The sequence below is a fragment of the Microcebus murinus genome, chromosome 18 (genome assembly GCF_040939455.1).
Source record: "Microcebus murinus isolate Inina chromosome 18, M.murinus_Inina_mat1.0, whole genome shotgun sequence".
NCBI classification, from domain to species: Eukaryota; Metazoa; Chordata; class Mammalia; order Primates; family Cheirogaleidae; genus Microcebus; species Microcebus murinus.
Genome location: NC_134121.1, coordinates 11,787,624 through 11,793,355, shown reverse-complemented (window position 1 = coordinate 11,793,355; position 5,732 = coordinate 11,787,624). Strand labels below are relative to the sequence as shown.

The window sequence follows — 5,732 nt, the reverse complement described above, 5'->3', positions numbered from 1 at the left end:
ACGGCAAGTCATCTCCGAGTCTCCAACCTCCTGGCCTACCCTGCAGATTTGGACTTGCCCATCTCCGCCATGACAGTAGCCAATTCTTTAAAATTATCTGTCTGTCTATCTATCTGTCTGTCCTCACGTTCTTTCAGTTCCGTTTCTCTGGAGAACCCTGACTAATAGCACAGTGATTCCACAAAAACATCACCGAATCCACACAAGCGTGTCTCTCCTCACGGCCCTACCACCGAGCTGCCGCCCTGGAAGGCGAATACCGGAGGCTACCATGAAATATCGCGAGAGTGACAATCTCTCTGGGACTCAGTTTCTTCATCTAGAAGGCTAGGAGATTAGGCTATATGAGGAATGGTAAATAGATTTAATTTACATGCACCTTCAGTCTCTGAGGGGGTCCCGGGAAACACTATGTTGAGGAGGACTCTGAGGTGGCGTCCGTGGCGAGGCTCAGGGCGCCGTGAGCAATGGCTGGCGCGCGCAGAGCGGGGACGCGTGCCCACTTGTGTTTGTACCAAACCCGGCTTCTCAGCAGCGCTGGTCTCACCGGGTTTTCACTCTTCGCTTAAACGCTCCATTTCCTTGTTCTCAGATTCCACCTGCTAGTTTTCCTCTGACTCCCTTTAGCCTCCATTCCCGGCCCCGACTCCGCTGCTCAAGTTTTAAGTAGTGGGAATGTGGCAGTGTCGCAGGGTTGGGCCTGGGCCACATTTTCCTCGCTATATGAGGTTTGTCTCCCAGTGGATCTCAAGTGGCTTCATGGATTTAAATAACATCTGAATGTCAATGAGCCCCAATTTTATATCCCTAACCCTCAACTCTTCTAGAACTCCAGGATTATGCACGCCACAGACTATTTGCTATATCCACCTGCAATTGGCAGTCCAAACATGACATAATGAAAACAGAGCTCTGATCTTCACTCACTGACTGTCCCCATAAGAGGTAACCCCATGTGCCCACTTGTCCATTTCAAGACCTTGGAGGTGCCTTTGGTTCCTGAATGTCCATCCCCCTGCTCCACCCTCATCCATCAGCAGGTTCTGAGGCTACCCTTAGGAAGAGATGCAAGCGCGTTGTTCTTTGTCACTATTGAAGCCACAGTCTAGAGGGACATATAATTAAATAATTGATGATAATTCAGGTGGAAACTGCCAGGAAAAGAAAGAAGGAGGCATTCTGTACCTATAGGGAGTGAGAGAGATTGAGAGAGGAAAGGGGAGAGAGAGAGAGAAGGAGAGAGTAAGAGAGAGAGGGGAGAGAGGGGAGGAGGAGGAGAGGGAGGAAGAGAAAGGGAGGGAGAGAGAGGAATGGAGGGAGGAAAGAAGGAAGAGAAAGAGAGGGAGGAAAGGGGAGGAGAGGAAGGGAGAGACCACCACTCATCGCCTCTACTACTCCTTTAATCTCTGTTACAATTCTGGAGAGCTGGGTTCAGAGGGGATAAGAAATTTGCCCCAGGTGACCTGGCTGGTTCTCAGATTTCAATAACATAAGGCACCTAATTAAATGAAAAAGTATTGAGGCCCCTGAGAATGTATCTGTGAACTCCAGATCGAGTTAAGACTAAACAGTAAGTGTAACAGCTCTTTTAGAATTTGTCTAGCAGGTTTTCCGGTTCTTACCGGAAGACCCTCTAAAAAACAATTAAGAAAAAAAAAAAGACTAAACAGTAAACCCTGGTTCCTTCAGAGACCACCTGGCACCATCAGGGCTACACCTAGGCATGCAAATGTGGGCCTGGACCTGACCTGGGTGGCCATCCCTGGTTATCAAAGTGCCTCCCTCAGGCCTGTGGTGATTGTAGTCATGATTTTAGAATACCTTTAATGGAAAGTACTAACCTTATGAATTCTTATAGAATTCTCAGATCCCCCAGAACAAATCAATAGACTCAGCCCTTTGCCTGAATAATGCTAGCCTGCAGGATAAAACGAAGCCCCTAAGACCCTTTGTGTTCTGACTTTCACTGACTTCCAGCCACATGGCCTGGTCCTTCATCCCAAGCTTATCCTGCAGTAACAGCAGCTACTAGAGGGGCAAAATAGTGAGCTGGGAGGAACATAAGCCTGGGAACTAGGCAGGCTGGAAACCCACTATCTGCATTAGCTATTAGTTTTGTAGTCTCAGCAAGTGATCCCTTGCTGCCTCGCAGTTTCTCCTCTGAAATGACAATAATAATAAGATACAAGACACAGGATCATTGGGAGTGGTAGATGATTTGTACATATAAAATGTGTGGTGGCTGGGCCCAGTGCCTCACCCCTGTAATCCCAACACTTTGGGAGGCGGAGGTGAGAGGATCCCCTAAGACTAAGTGTTGGAGACTAGCCCGAGCAACATAGAGAGACCCTTCTCTAGAAAAAATAAACTAAATTAGCCAGGTGTAGTGGTGCGAGCCTGTAGTCCCAGCTACTTGGGAGGCTGAGGCAGGAGGATCGCTTGAGTCCAGGAGTTTGAGGTTGCAGTAAGCTACGATGACACCATTGTACTCTAGCCTGGGCGACAGAGTGAGACTCTGTCTCAAAAAAGAGAAAAGAAAAAAGTTGTTTAGTTGTGTGTTGAATATGACTCTCAACATACAAAATCAGCAGTGCAAAAAAGCATATGAAGTATATTTCTTATACCTTCACTTATTTCTATTTCGAGCCACTATCGTGCTGGGTCTGCAGAAAATTCAAATCTTGGAGTGTCAGAGGCCCCCGTCTCCTCAGGAGCCACGTCAGTGTTCCTGGGTGTGGGGCGAGCTCATCCGCTAGGGCTGCCACAGTGAAATAACACAGCGACAACAGAAGCATGTCACCTCACGGTTCTGGAGGCTGGAAGTCTGAGAGCAAGGTGCGGCAGGGTTGGTTTCTCCTGAGGCTTCTCCTGGCATCTAAGCCATCCTGGTCCTCTCTCTGCCCACCTGTCACCTTCACGGGCCTCCACCCAGGAAACAGGGCTCGGATCCCTGCTGCCAGCTCCCACTGCTTTTGCCCTCACCCCTTCCCTCAGCCCAAGGGAGTCTGTTCCAGGTTTTCCTGCCGGAGACATTTTGCCTGTTCAGCGAATCCTTTCTCCCCCCAAAAGCTGAGGCTTTTGGAATCAAAGCAAAGCAGACTCCAGGCTGTTTTCTCGGGGTTTTTTACCCTCATCTCCCTGCTGAGACCCAAGGCAGCTCTCACTAGCTGTTCGAGGTGAGGGAAAGGAGGACCCGAAGAAGAGGATATTATCTCAAAATCACGTGCTTCCCTTCCCTTGACACGCATTAAAAGCTAACGCGGCCGGGCGTGGTGGCTCACGCCTGTAATCCCTGCACTCTGGGAGGCCGAGGCGGGCGGATTGCTCAAGGTCAGGAGTTCGAAACCAGCCTGAGGGAGACCCCGTCTCTACCAAAAATAGAAATAAATTAATTGACCAACTAAAATATATATACAAAAAATGAGCCGGGCAAGGTGGCGCATGCCTGTAGTCCCAGCTACTTGGGAGGCTGAGGCAGGAGGATCGCTGAGTCCCGGAGATTGAGGTTGCTGTGAGCCAGGCTGACGCCACGGCACTCACTCTAGCCTGGGCAACAAAGTGAGACTCTGTCTCAAAAAAAAAAAAAAAAAAAGCTAACGCGGACGGGTGGAAGGGTAGAGGGCGGCCGGGCACGGGCGGTGCGCGTTACCGGGGCCTGTTCTGCGGACAGATGGGTGTTTACCGTGCGTGTGAAAGTTGTCACTATAAATCCGTGGAGGGAAAACATGGTTCGCGTTTCCCGCCTGCTGTCAGCCCGTAAGCTCCTTAAAGGTGAAAAATAGTGCCTTTTCCTTATTGGCGCTACAACACTTAGCGGCGCTAAAAATAAGCTCTAAAAATATCTGGGCAGGGGAGGAACCGCCTCCCAGTAGCTCTGCATTCCCCCGGGAGGGGGCGCTACTCCACCCTCCCGTGGCCAGGGGAGCGCATCGCACTCCAAGGGAGAGTCCGCGGAGACCACTGCCTGCCACGCCCCCTCCCGGCCCGGGGCCTGGCGGACTGGAGGCGGGGCTGCAGTAAAGGGCGCCGGGTCAAAGGGGCGGGGCTTTAGGAGGCGGGGCTTAGGAGAGGCGGGGCTGCAGCGGAGGAGGCTCCGCTTTGGAGGCGGGGCTGCCGTGGAGGCGGGGCTATAGGAAACACCTGGAAAATGCTTCTGGGATGAGCATAGAACAGGAGCTGAGAATCTAGAAGGCTTAACTACTTCGGGCCAGTGCCAGCCGAGCGGACCTATTAGGTGAGACGGAGAGGCTAGCTCCCCTTCAACTGGGAAGAACATTCCAGTCTTGTGGAGGGAGAGAATGCTCTCAAAGCCTCCTTCTCTGCCTCTAAGCAAGAGTCTGAGTGATGGAAACCCCTCATTTCAGACTGATTCAGAGCAGCAAGATGGGATTACTCTAAAAGAGGGACCCAAAGCTTTGTCCTTCTAATATCCTTGGGTAGCAGACACAGGACAGGGAAAGCTGAGGGCATCCTGAATAGAAAGGGGGATGGAGGGTGCGGGGAGGGGAGTGGGTTGTAATGGGCTGAACTGTGTCCCCCCAAAATCCATATGTGGATCCCCTCAGTACCTTAAGATGTGACTAAGGGCCTTTAAAGAGGTGATTAAGTTAAATGAGTCTGTTAGGGTGGGCCCTAATCCAAGCTGACTGGTGTCCATACAAGAAGAGGAGAGTAGGACTCATGAAAGACACCGGAGCGTGTGTGTACAGAAAAAGGCCTGTGTGGGAATTCAGCGAGAAGGCGGCCATCTGCCAGCCAAGGAGAGAGGCCTGGGAAGTGACTAGCCCTGTGACACCTTGGTCTTGAACTTACAGCCTCCAAACTTTGAGAAACCTAATGTCCTGTTTAGCCACTGTCCAGGCGCAGTGGCTCAAACCTGTAATCCTAGCACTCTGGGAGGCCGAGGTGATCTGCTCAGGAGTTTGAAACCAGCCTGAGCAAGAGCGAGACCCCATCTCTACTAAAAATAGAAAGAAATTAATTGGCCAACTAAAAATATATATATATATAAAATTAGCCGGGCATGGTGGTACATGCCTGTAGTCCCAGCTACTCGGGAGGCTGAGGCAGGAGGATTGCTTGAGCCCAGGAGTTTGAGGTTGCTGTGAGCTAGGCTGACGCCACGACACTCTAGCCCGGGCAACAGAGTGAGACTCTGTCTCAAAAATAAATAAATAAAAAAAAAATAATAATGTCCTGTTTAAGCCATCTGGTCTTTGTTACTTAGTGATGGCATCCCAAGCAAACTGTTACTAGGCAGGTCTTCCATGCCATAAGTAAACATTTGCTGAGCTCCTGATAGTTCTCAGGCACTGTGCATGATGGTGAGAATTTAAAGGCGAATAAAGCTTGGGAGGCATTAAGTATGGCTGAGCCTGCCTGCCTTCCTTTCTCCCCCCTTCCTATCCTCCCTCCCTTTCTTTTTTTTCTTCTTTCATCTTTCCCTTCCCTCCTTCCTTCCTTCCTTCCTTCCTTCCTTCCCTTCCTTCCTTCCTTCCTTCCTTCCTTCCTTCCTTCCTTCCTTCCTTCCTTCCTTCCTTCCTCCCTCTCTCTCTCTCTTTCTTGCTTTCTTCTGTCTCTCTCTTCCCTTCCCTCCCTACCCCCATTTCTTCACTCTCTCTTTTTCTCTCTCTTTCCTTCTGACTCCTGATATATACTCATGCATTGCTTAACAATAGGAATAGGTTCTGGGAAATGTGTCAGTAGTTGATTTTGTCATTAAGCAGACATAA

At 50.2% G+C, this 5,732-nt stretch overlaps 1 non-coding gene across 1 annotated transcript; it reads left to right on the top strand.

Annotated features, from left to right (window-relative positions):
- The first annotated feature begins 1,572 nt into the window (after positions 1-1,572).
- On the top strand, positions 1,573-1,634 carry LOC142862291 (U7 small nuclear RNA). Its single transcript, XR_012913358.1, has one exon. It is a non-coding gene; the product is annotated as a U7 small nuclear RNA (small nuclear RNA).
- Positions 1,635-5,732: the final 4,098 nt, after the last annotated feature.